Genomic DNA, 13,479 nt, shown 5'->3' with positions numbered 1-13,479 from the left:
AAGAACTCATCTTCAAATAGAAAAAAGTTCTTTGTCAAAATGAGTTTCAATAGTGTACCACAAAAGTCTTTCAAATTTGGATCAAACTGAGTATAGTTATCTAAAAAATCTTTAACAGCCTCGATACCTTTCTGATTATTGATATTAGTGTATAGGCTGTTGACATCTAATGTCACCAGATAACAACCATGAGGTACAGTGTTCAAATCACGGATATAGGACAAAAAATGTGATGTATCCCGCAAAAAAGAGGGAATGTGGCATAATAATGGAGATAAGATCTTTTCTAGTACCATAGCAAGTGGAGAAAGTAAAGAGCCCGTGGAGGCCACTATGGGTCTTCCAGGGGGGGTTATTCAGATTTTTGTGGATTTTGGGTAACGTATAAAGAACGGGGCAGATAGGGTGAGGATTGACTAGAAATTCACTGAGTTTGTTGTCTATGACTCCCAATGAACAAAACCGATGGTATAGAGTCCGAATCTCTTTAGTAATTTCTAATGTAGGATCATGTGAGATAGGAAAATAAGTTTCGGAGTCACTCAGTTGAGAACGAATCTCGTTAATATAGTAATGTCTATCCATCACCACCACTGCACCGCCTTTGTCGGCGGGTTTAATTACTAGTTGTTTGTTAGATCGTAAACTGTTGATAGCCACTTTCTCAGATCTAGACATATTGTTCATGACATGGAGACGACCATGTTGAATATCAATTAATTTTCTATGTGCATCTTTTTTAACAAGAGAAATGAATGTCTCAACTGGGTGGTATGTCCTGGGTGGAGAGAATGTACTACGTTGACTCAAATTTAATTTTTTAAGAGAAAGTGTAGTATTAACAGCCTTATTGTCAGTGGAAGTAGATGATAATAATGGTGATACATCTCCAGAGAAATGAACCTTTAAACGAAGAGATCTAAAGAAACGATTTAATTCTTGGTCTAGGATAAAGTCATTAAACGGAGGGGTCGGACAGAATGACAGACCTTTCTGAAGTACCTGGAGTTCTATTGAAGAAAGAATATGTGAGGAAATGTTATATACCAATTGATCACTAGATACCTGAGAACGGGTCTGCATTCGTGTAGATAAAGATTCAGTCCCAGGTGGATTCTGTCTATTCCTTCTATTCCTAGGATTCCGTCCACGTCCCTGAAAAGAGCGAAAGGGTGAACGGGAACCATCGCTTTCAGAGCTCGAGGAATAAGGAGAATTCCAGCGTCTTAAGGGTCTCCGTTCAGTGGCTTCCATATTCTTGTTGATCCAGCGGTATACCTCTCCTCATTGATAATCATCAGTGTCACGAATAAATTTGAGTCTTTTCCGTTCCTGAAGTTGAGCTTGAAATTCAGCCATCACTTTGTCCGTTTAGGTTTTAATCTTATTGAACTCATCCTGGGATAAGGTATACCGCTGGATCAACAAGAATATGGAAGCCACTGAACGGAGACCCTTAAGACGCTGGAATTCTCCTTATTCCTCGAGCTCTGAAAGCGATGGTTCCCGTTCACCCTTTCGCTCTTTTCAGGGACGTGGACGGAATCCTAGGAATAGAAGGAATAGACAGAATCCACCTGGGACTGAATCTTTATCTACACGGATGCAGACCCGTTCTCAGGTATCTAGTGATCAATTGGTATATAACATTTCCTCACATATTCTTTCTTCAATAGAACTACAGGTACTTCAGAAAGGTCTGTCGTTCTGTCCGACCCCTCCGTTTAATGACTTTATCCTAGACCAAGAATTAAATCGTTTCTTTAGATCTCTTCGTTTAAAGGTTCATTTCTCTGGAGATGTATCACCATTATTATCATCTACTTCCACTGACAATAAGGCTGTTAATACTACACTTTCTCTTAAAAAATTAAATTTGAGTCAACGTAGTACATTCTCTCCACCCAGGACATACCACCCAGTTGAGACATTCATTTCTCTTGTTAAAAAAGATGCACATAGAAAATTAATTGATATTCAACATGGTCGTCTCCATGTCATGAACAATATGTCTAGATCTGAGAAAGTGGCTATCAACAGTTTATGATCTAACAAACAACTAGTAATTAAACCCGCCGACAAAGGCTGTGCAGTGGTGGTGATGGATAGACATTACTATATTAACGAGATTCGTTCTCAACTGAGTGACTCCGAAACTTATTTTCCTATCTCACATGATCCTACATTAGAAATTACTAAAGAGATTCGGACTCTATACCATCGGTTTTGTTCATTGGGAGTCATAGACAACAAACTCAGTGAATTTCTAGTCAATCCTCACCCTATCTGCCCCGTTCTTTATACGTTACCCAAAATCCACAAAAATCTGAATAACCCCCCTGGGAGACCCATAGTGGCCTCCACGGGCTCTTTACTTTCTCCACTTGCTATGGTACTAGAAAAGATCTTATCTCCATTATTATGCCACATTCCCTCTTTTTTTGCGGGATACATCACATTTTTTGTCCTATATCCGTGATTTGAACACTGTACCTCATGGTTGTTATCTGGTGACATTAGATGTCAACAGCCTATACACTAATATCAATAATCAGAAAGGTATCGAGGCTGTTAAAGATTTTTTAGATAACTATACTCAGTTTGATCCAAATTTGAAAGACTTTTGTGGTACACTATTGAAACTCATTTTGACAAAGAACTTTTTTCTATTTGAAGATGAGTTCTTTATTCAATTGAATGGCACCGTAATGGGGAGCAATGTTGCGCCCCCTTACGCCAATATCTTTATGGCCGACTTTGAGTCGAAATTCGTCTATACACATGTACTCTTCCAGCAGTTTTGTCCACTCTGGAAGAGATACATTGACGATATTTTCCTTGTATGGTGTGGCGATTTGGACTCTCTCTTGTCTTTTCACCAGTCCATCAATACTTGTGTTGACAAATTGACCTTCTCAATTCAATATGATCCTAAATCCATTTCTTTTCTTGACACTATGATTATTATCAATGTAGATGGTACCTTATCCACCGATCTTCATGTCAAGTCTACCGACAAGAACAGTTTACTGTTCTTCACTAGCTGCCATCCTCGCCATATTAAGCGGTCTCTACCTAAATCACAATACAGTAGGATAAACCGGATTGTCTCTGATCCTGTTCAACGTTCCGTGAGGTTGGACGAGATGGCAACTAAATTTCGGAATCGGGGATACCCCGATACATATTTGAGCTTCACTCCAGATTCTTTACGTTCCACTATACCACAATTGAAGGTTAACAGAATGGCATTTGTCAACACTTATCACCCATTCATGTCATTATTTCAGGGTTTGATACGAAAACATTGGCCTTTATTGGGCACATCATACCCAAATATTCCTGAGTTCCAGGTTGCCCCACTTATGTGCCATAAGAAACCCTCAAATCTCAGCAATCTTCTGGTTGCAGCTGACATTGGTAGCTCAAAATTGGTGTCAAGACAAACCTTTTTGGCAACACCGCGTAGGGGTACATTTCCATGCCTACATTGCCTTCAATGTTCGAAAATCACTAGGGGCGACACATTCACCCACCCTAGATCCGGTAAACGTTTTCCAATACGTGGCTTTTTTAGCTGTGATTCCACATACGTTATCTATCTTATTAAATGTCCGTGCGGTCCCGGGTGTGTGGGTGAGACCACCCAACATATCCGAGACCGCATTTCACAACACAAATCTACTATCAGGTGCAAAAGACTATTATTACCATTACCAGCCCATTTTATAGCTCACAACCACAGTATTTCACAGCTTCGGTACCAGATCATTGACAGTATCCCCATATCTAGAAGAGGAGGTAACAGAATTTTGAAATTAAAACAAAAAGAGGCCTATTGGATCCATGTGCTCCAAACTTTGGAACCACATGGTCTCAATAGGGAGTATGAGATTTTCTATTAAAATTGATTTTTCCACAGTCATATAGGTTGAGGAGAGATCACAAGGTTCCGATACTTACTATTTTGTACTGGATCCATGTTCCATAGGTATCTATAGGATGTACATCTTGGAATATAGGTATTCCACGTGATCCTATGACACATATTCCAGTGACTTGCTGTCCTTATGCAGTAATATGTACGTTTGTATATATGTGTATATATATGTATATATGCGTGTTTTTAATGTGTAAGAAGATATAATATAATATAATATTATGCTTTTTATTTTCCATAGACCTAATCCATTGGTCCATCACCCTGTGGTAGTTTGATCACCTTCTACAGGTTTGTGGGGGTTTTCTTCTACTTCCTCAATATTTTCCTTGTTTCATTTTCTCTTTCCCATCTGTTCATGGGGCATGTGTGTCTTCTTTTGCCTTACTTTGAACGTCTTTTCTCCACTTTCCTTTTTATTCCTCGCCTCTTCCCTTCTCTTCCTGACCCATTTTAGTTATTTAGTCTATGCGCATGCGCTCTGTTAGCTCCCATCATGGACGGGTACACGTCCCTGTTTTATTATGCACTCAGTTTCTGACTTGCGCTTGCGCACTCATCCTTCGCTCACCCTCTGCCCCACTTCCGTCGGCTTAGTTGTACCGCGCCTGCGGTCTTTCCTGTTCTCCTATGTTAGCGCCGTCTGGTTGTGCTTTTCACTTCCGGGTCTTTAGGTTATTTCTTCCTTATATTGAGCACCTTCTGCTTCCTGTTACACCCAGCCCCTCCAAACGGTAGTGCCCGCATCCTGTGCTCCTATCTTTAAGGTAATTATAAGTGGTTCTTTTATATCCTAATTTTCCTGCTGATCTCTGGTTCTTATTCTTATGTTGTTCTTATCTTTATCGCATTTTCTGTAGCTTTCCTGCTAACAGCATACAGGTAATATATATCTCTCTCACCTTTTCTATTCCACTATCTACTGATTGATGCTTATCCAGTTTCACTAACATACACTTCGGTTACTATGGAGGCGGGATCATTTCCTTTTCTTTTCTTTGAACCATGGATTTAGAGTCTACTTTGTGGTTTACTGTTTTGTTACCTCATTTCCAGCAGGCTATATACTGGATTTTTGTTTCTTTTTTATTCTCCCATACCTATAGGTGACATCCTTATCCTATGTTTATATTCTTTTTATGATCTATAATGGTTTGGTTGGATAGTTTCTGCGTGTGCAATACAACCGGTGTACATAATGGATATGTTTATGAATATCTGTATCAAATTGTGTTATATTATTTTTTAGATAATTGCCTTGATAAAGGCCAGTGGCCGAAACGTTGGCAGATACCCTGTATGACTGGTTGTTTTTCTGAATAAATTTACCCTGATTCCTCATGTTCTCGGATTAATTTTTCTATTATATGGGACACTAATGGTACCGTGTGTATACTGGAATGTAAAAACAAAACTTGTGTGTCCACTCGGCATGGTATAATCATAGAAATGAAGAAAATCCAGCTTCTATCTTCATTTGTGACTTAAAGGGACTCTGTTACAGATTTTTACTACCCCATCTGGCAGCAACCAGATGTTGGGGAAGAGATCACAATTCTAGTGATGTACCACTTACTCTGCTGGTTGCTACAGTTTTGATTAAAAACTGTTTTGTCTGCTACCGGTTCTCTGAATGCTGAGCTCTGTATATCTCCGCCTACATCAGTGATTGACAGCTTATTTTGTACACTGTACATAGCAGCAGATTTGCTTGTCTTCTAGTGATAGTCTCTTGCTGATAAAACTGATTTTATCAAAACTACAGCAAGCAGCCCAGTAAGGGACATATGACTAGAATCAGGCTCTCTGCTCTTACATCATACTGCTCTCAGAATAGGTAGCAAAACTTGGTGACAGATTTCCTTTAGCTTCAGTTAACAGCTATTTTTATATATAATTGTAATATTCCTATCAAGCTCATTCTGAGACCAATTCTAAATGTCAGCAGTGATGAGATCAAATAAAGTAATCTACTTATTATACAGTAGTGCTACCATACTCCGTAATATTGTACATAAAATACTTTATTTTTATTTTATTATGAGGTGCTTATGGGGAAAAATAACATATAGCCACATATTCACATATTTACCATTTAAATCCACACACTTATTTTACTTGCTCTCATTAGGGTGGAATACAGCCTTAATATAAGGCCTTCGTAATAATTACCATTATTTGACCCATTGTTCATACAGAAAGAGAGAGATGAATGGATGGATACATTTAAAAAAATCTGTATCTATTCATGCTTCAATCAATATTTAATTATCCTTTTTCCTGTCCATCTATCAATTATTCTATGTACTAATCATTCCATAGATCTTCCAATTATTTTATCATTCCGCACTTGTGGCAACCATCACAGACAAGTATGCATCTTTTCTATCTATCGCAGACTTCTGGGATTAGATATTAATGTCTGCAGTGGATATATTTGTAGAATAAATTGCTCTGTAATGAAGTCTCTCTCCTAATAATCTGACAATTCTGAAACAAGAGCTAGAAATGAGAACCAAATGTCACAGCAGGTAGAGCGTGTTATCTGTGCTAGCACAGAAGGTGCTCATTTCTTGGCTGCCGTATAGAAGACATTTTCTTGTTCGCTTAACAATTTCCTTCCATCTCGATCAGTTCCAAATACCATGTAATTATCAAATCATGATTATAGCTAAAGGCAGTGCAAAAAGCAATATGTAAAAGTATGCAACACGGGTGCTTCATGTTCCCGTCAGGATTGAGGTCATGGTACTGCATGAAGGGAGGCTTCGATTGGCATCTTCTGAGCAGCACAGTTTGTAGCATTGGACTCATGGTCTTTTTACATAGAATATTACTGTGGCTATCCATCTGAATGAGTTCACTGTAAAGAGGAATACACATAATATAATAGGTCCTATTATCTAGGACCTAGTCCCCATATGACCCCTATTACATCCACACAAACGAGAGATGCCTATGGCATTTTCACTTAAAGGGAAACTGTCACGTCTGATAATGCTCTAAACCTGCAGATACAGTGGGGCAAAAAAGTATTTAGTCATTCAGCAATAGTGCAAGTTCCACCACTTAAAAAGATGAGAGGCGTCTGTAATTTACATCATAGGTAGACCTCAACTATGGGAGACAAACTGAGAAATAAAAATCCAGAAAATCACATTGTCTGTTTTTTTATCATTTTATTTGCATATTATGGTGGAAAATAAGTATTTGGTCAGAAACAAACAATCAAGATTTCTGGCTCTCACAGACCTGTAACTTCTTCTTTAAGAGTCTCCTCTTTCCTCCACTCATTACCTGTAGTAATGGCACCTGTTTAAACTTCTTATCAGTATAAAAAGACACCTGTGCACACCCTCAAACAGTCTGACTCCAAACTCCACTATGGTGAAGACCAAAGAGATGTCAAAGGACACCAGAAACAAAATTGTAGCCCTGCACCAGGCTGGGAAGACTGAATCTGCAATAGCCAACCAGCTTGGAGTGAAGAAATCAACAGTGGGAGCAATAATTAGAAAATGGAAGACATTCAAGACTACTGATAATCTCCCTCGATCTGGGGCTCCACGCAAAATCCCACCCCGTGGGGTCAGAATGATCACAAGAACGGTGAGCAAAAATCCCAGAACCACGCAGGGGGACCTAGTGAATGAACTGCAGAGAGCTGGGACCAATGTAACAAGGCCTACCATAAGTAACACACTATGCCACCATGGACTCAGATCCTGCAGTGCCAGACGTGTCCCACTGCTTAAGCCAGTACATGTCCGGGCCCGTCTGAAGTTTGCTAGAGAGCATTTGGATGATCCAGAGGAGTTTTGGGAGAATGTCCTATGGTCTGATGAAACCAAACTGTTTGGTAGAAACACAACTTGTCGTGTTTGGAGGAAAAAGAATACTGAGTTGCATCCATCAAACACCATACCTACTGTAAAGCATGGTGGTGGAAACATCATGCTTTGGGGCTGTTTCTCTGCAAAGGGGCCAGGACGACTGATCCGGGTACATGAAAGAATGAATGGGGCCATGTATCGTGAGATTTTGAGTGCAAACCTCCTTCCATCAGCAAGGGCATTGAAGATGAAACGTGGCTGGGTCTTTCAACATGACAATGATCCAAAGCACACCGCCAGGGCAACGAAGGAGTGGCTTTGTAAGAAGCATTTCAAGGTCCTGGAGTGGCCTAGCCAGTCTCCAGATCTCAACCCTATAGAAAACCTTTGGAGGGAGTTGAAAGTCCGTGTTGCCAAGCGAAAAGCCAAAAACATCACTGCTCTAGAGGAGATCTGCATGGAGGAATGGGCCAACATACCAACAACAGTGTGTGGCAACCTTGTGAAGACTTACAGAAAACGTTTGACCTCTGTCATTGCCAGCAAAGGATATATTACAAAGTATTGAGATGAAATTTTGTTTCTGACCAAATACTTATTTTCCACCATAATATGCAAATAAAATGATAAAAAAACAGACAATGTGATTTTCTGGATTTTTATTTCTCAGTTTGTCTCCCATAGTTGAGGTCTACCTATGATGTAAATTACAGACGCCTCTCATCTTTTTAAGTGGTGGAACTTGCACTATTGCTGAATGACTAAATACTTTTTTTGCCCCACTGTATAAGGTTAATCTGCAGGATAGTAGCCTTATGAATGTGTCTAGCGCTGTTCTGAAAGTGCGGCGGTGGGAGAAAATGAACTTAATTTCTCCCAGCACCCTCTGGGTTTCAGTCATACAGATGTGCCAGGTATAACTTCAGTTATCACCCACTATACCTTGAGCGGTGGCTGTAAGCCGTACCCCAGAACTTTGCCTGTTAGTCAGCTATATAGTGCATTAGTGCAGAGACGACTGCCAGTCAAAGTGTCAGCTCGTGCTTACAGTGATGACTGAAGACACGCCGTCACAACTGCATGACTGGAACCTGGCAGCTCCCGGAAAAAGAAAATTACTTTTTTTTCCAGGTGCTGCACTTTTAGTTCAGCAGCTGAACAACTGCATAATGCTACTAACCTGCAAATTAACCATGCATCTGCAGCTTAATAGTAATATTGGGCATGACATATGGCATCAAGAATGTATACAGTGAAGGAAATAATTATTTGATCCTTTGCTGATTTTGTAAGTTTGCCCCCTGACAAAGACATGAACAGCTTATAATTTTAAGGGTAGGTTAATTTTAACATTAAGGCCGGGGTCACACGTGTGAGCGTGATGCGAGAAACTCGCATCAATACCCAGCATTGCCGCCGGCACTCGGACCGGAGCATGCAGCTGCATGTATTTCTCGCAAGTGTGACCCCAGCCTAAGAGATAGAATATCAAAAATAAAATCCAGAAAATCACATTGTATAAATTATATAAATTTATTTCCATTTTGCAGTGAGAAATAAGTATTTGATCCCCTACCAACCATTAAGAGTTCTGGCTCCTACAGACCAGTTAGACGCTCCTAATGAACTCGTGACCTGCATTAAAGACAGCGGTCTTACATAGTCACCTTTATAAAAGACCCCTGTCCACAGACTCAATTAATCAGTCAGACTCTAACCTCTACAAGATGGGCAAGACCAAAGAGCTGTATAAGGATGTCAGGGACAAGATCATAGACCTGTACAAAGCTGGAATGGGCTGCAAAACCATAAGTAAGATGCTGGGTGAGAAGGAGACAACTGTTGGTGCAATAGTAAGAAAATGGAATAAATACAAAATGACTGTTAATTGACAGAATCTCACCTCGTTGGGTATTCTTGATTATGAGGAAGGTGAGAGATCAGCCTAAAACTACACTGGGGAACTTGTTAATGATCTCAAGGCAGCTGGGACCACAGTCACCAAGAAAATCATTGGTAACACATTACGCTGTAAAGGTTTAAAATCCTGCAGTGCCCCCAAGGTCCCCCTGCTCAAGAAGGCACATATGCAGGCCCATCTGAAGTTTTCCAATGAACACCTCAATGATTCTGTGAGTGATTAGGAGAAGGTGCTGTGGTCAGATGAAAAAAAAATTGAGGTCTTTGGCATTCACTCATTCACCGTGTTTGGAGGAAGAGAAAGGCTGCCTATGACCCAAAGAACACCGTCCCCCCTGTCAAGCAAGGAGGTGGAAACATTATGTTTTGGGGGTGTTTCTCTGCTAAGGGCACAGGACTACTTCACCACATCAATGGGAGAATGGATGGAGCCATGTACCCTAAAATCCTGAGTGACAACCTCCTTCCCTCCGTCAGGATATTAAAAATGTGTTGTGACTGTGTCTTACAGCAAGACACTGACCCAAAACATACAGCCAAGGCAACTAAGGAATAGCTTAAAAAGAAACACATTATGTTCATGGAGTGGCCTAGTCAGTCTCCAGACCTTAATCCCATAGAAAACTTATGGAGGGAATTGAAGCTCAATGACAGCCTCAAAATCTTAATGATTTAGAGATGATCTGCAAAGAGGAGTGGACCAAAGTCCCTCCTGATATGTGTGCAAACTTCATCATCAACTACAAAAAAAACAATTGACTGCTGTGCTTGCCAACAAGGGTTTTGCCATAGGGATCAAATACTTATTTCTCACTGCAAAATGCAAATAATGTGATATAATTTATACAATGTGATTTTCTGGATTTTATTTTTGATATTCTATCTCTCAATGTTAAAATTAACCTACCCTTAAAATTATAGACTGTTCATGTCTTTGTCGGTGGGAAAACTTGCAAAGTCAGCAAGGGATCAAATAATTATTTCCTTCACTGTATATAGCTTTATAGCTGATGCAGGGTTTGCAGTCACACTCAACTGCTGGAGCCTAGGGGTCCCAAAAGGTCCTTTAGGCCATGGGAGAAGGTCAATACTAGTAAAGACTTATGGAGAAGATATAAACTTTAAGTTGGGAGTTCGACTACTGGGAACCCCAGGAATCCCGAGAGTTCCATGTGAATAAAGCAGTGGTCAATCATGTGTACAGCTACTTAATCCAATTTTAAAGGGTTCGCCAGAGAAATCCGGTGTTTGGCCCTCGAAAAAGAATGAATGGAACAGCAGTGCAGATGATCGACCACTGCTACAATCATATGGGGCTCTTCGGAGCCCAAGTTCTAGGGATTGGTTGGATCCCAGGAGTTTGGACTTCCAGTGATAACTTCCAAACTTGAGAATACCCATTTAACTAACAGAGTAAATCAAATGCTTGAATTGTACGTGTTTTACGTCATATACAGTGGAGAAAATGAGTATTTGATACACTGACGATGTTTCAAGTTTTCCCACCTACAAAGAATGGAGAGGTCTGTAATTTTTATCATAGTTATGCTTCAGCTGTGAAAGACAGAATGTAAAAAGAAAAAACTGAAAATCACATAGTATGATTTTTAAATAATTAATTTGCATGAAATAAGTATTTGATCACCTAATAACCAGCAAAAATTTTGGCTCATACAGACCTGTTAGTTTTTCTTCAAGAAGCCCTCCTACTCTGCACTCATTACCTGTATTACAGCTGTGCGGAAAAGTTTACATACCCCGGCAGAATTTTTGCTTTCTTGGCCTCTTTTCAGAGAATATGAATGATAACACGAAAACTTTTTCTCCACTCATGGTTATTGGTTGGGTGAAGCCATTTGTTGTCATTTATTGTCAAAGTACTGTGTTTTTTCTTTTTAAATCATAATGACAACCCAAAACATCCAAATTTCCCTGATCAAAAGTTCACATACCCCATTTCTTAATGCTGTGTATTACCCCTCTAACATCAATGACAGCTTGAAGTCTTTTGTGGTAGTTGTGGATAAGGTTATTTATTTTCTCAGGTGGTAAAGCTGCCCACTCTTCTTGGCAAAAGGCCTCCAGTTCCTGTAAATTCCTGGGCTGTCTAGCATGAACTGCACGCTTGAAATCTCCCCAGAGTGGCTCAATGATATAGAGGTCAGGAGACCGAGATGGCCACTCCAGAACCTTCACTTTGTCCTGCTGTAGCCGACAGGTTGACTTGGCCTTGTGTTTTGGATCGTTGTCATGCTGGAACTTCCAAGTACGTCCCATGCGCAGCTTACGGGCTGATGAGTGCAAATTTGCCTCCAGTATTTGCTGATAACGTGCTGCATTCATCTTTACTTCAACTTTGGCCAAGTTTCCCGTGCCTTTGTAGCTTATACATCCCCAAAACATCAGCGATCCACCTCCGTGCTTTACAGTAGGAATAGTGTTTCTTTCATCATAGGCCTTGTTGACCTCTCTCCAAATGTAACGTTTATGGTTGTACCCAAAAATTTAATTTTGGTCTCATCACTCCAAATTACCTTGTTCCAATTGTTTTGAGGTTTGTCTCTGTGCAGTTTTTTGTATTGTAGGTGAGATACTTTGTGGCATTTGTGCAGTAATGGCTTTCTTCTGGTGACTCAACCATGCAGCCCATTTTTCTTCAAGTGTCTCCTTATTGTGCATCTTGAAACAGCCACACCGTTAGTTTTCAGAGAGTCCTGTATTTCAGCTGATGTTATTTGTGGGTTTTTCGAATAATTTTCCTGGCAGTTGTGGACGACATCTTTGTTGGTCTACCTGACCGTGGTTTTGTTTTTAAAGAGCCCCTGATTTTCCATTTGATAATCACAGTTTGAACGCTGCTGACTGGCCTTATCAATTCCTTGGATATCTTTTTTTATCCCTTTCCTGTTTTATACATTTCAACTACCTTTTCCTGTAGATCCATTGACAATTATTTTTCTTTCCCCATGACTCACAATCCAGAAATGTCAGTGACTGGATGAAAGATGCAAGAGTCTGTCTGGATCCCAGACATTCACTCAGCTTTATGCACACATACTGATTACAAGCAAACAGGTTACAGGTGAGGATGTTACCTTTAGTAGCCATTCAAACCCATTTGTGTCAACTTCTGTGCATGTTATCAGGCCAAAATCACCAGGGTATGTGAACTTCTGATCAGGGTAATTTGGATATTTTGAGATTTCATTATGATTTAAAAAGAGAAAACACAGAAGTTTGACAATAAACCAACCACTAACCATGAGTGTAGAAAAAGTTTTGGTGTCATCATTCATATTCTCTGAAAAAAGACCAAGAAAGTAAAAATTCTATCGGGTATGTAAACTTTTGAGCACAACTGTAATTGCATCTGTTTGAACTTGTTAGCTGTATAAAAGGCAGCTGTCCACACAATCAATCACACTCCAACCTCTCCACCATGGCCAAGAACAAAGAGCTGTCTGAGAACACCAGGGACAAAATTGTAGACCTGCACAAGGCTGGAATGGGCTACAGGACAATATATCAGTCAGAGCATTGAAGATGGGTCATTGCTGGGTCTTCTATCACGACAATGACCCAAAACACATAGCCAGGGCAACTAAGGAATGGCTCCGTAAGAAGGATTTCAAGGTCCTGGAGGGGCCTAGCCAGTCTCCAGACCAAAACTCAATAGAAATCTGTGGATGGAGCTGAAACTCAAGGGTGCCCAGTGACAGCCCCCGAAGTCTGAAATGTTTGGAGGAGTGGGCCAAAATCCCTGCTGCAATGTGTGCAAACTTGGTA

The 13,479-nt window shown here is 40.2% G+C and overlaps 1 protein-coding gene across 2 annotated transcripts in view; it reads right to left on the bottom strand.

The window, feature by feature from the left end:
• The window catches only part of SRPX (sushi repeat containing protein X-linked), a 149,119-nt gene that overhangs the window by 63,289 nt on the left and 72,351 nt on the right, over nucleotides 1-13,479 (bottom strand). The gene's annotated exons all lie outside the window — the stretch shown is intronic.

Source organism: Ranitomeya variabilis, chromosome 3 (genome assembly GCF_051348905.1).
Source record: "Ranitomeya variabilis isolate aRanVar5 chromosome 3, aRanVar5.hap1, whole genome shotgun sequence".
In the NCBI taxonomy this organism is placed as follows: Eukaryota; Metazoa; Chordata; class Amphibia; order Anura; family Dendrobatidae; genus Ranitomeya; species Ranitomeya variabilis.
Note: the sequence above shows the minus strand (reverse complement) of the source record. Positions and strands in the feature narration are given on the sequence as shown.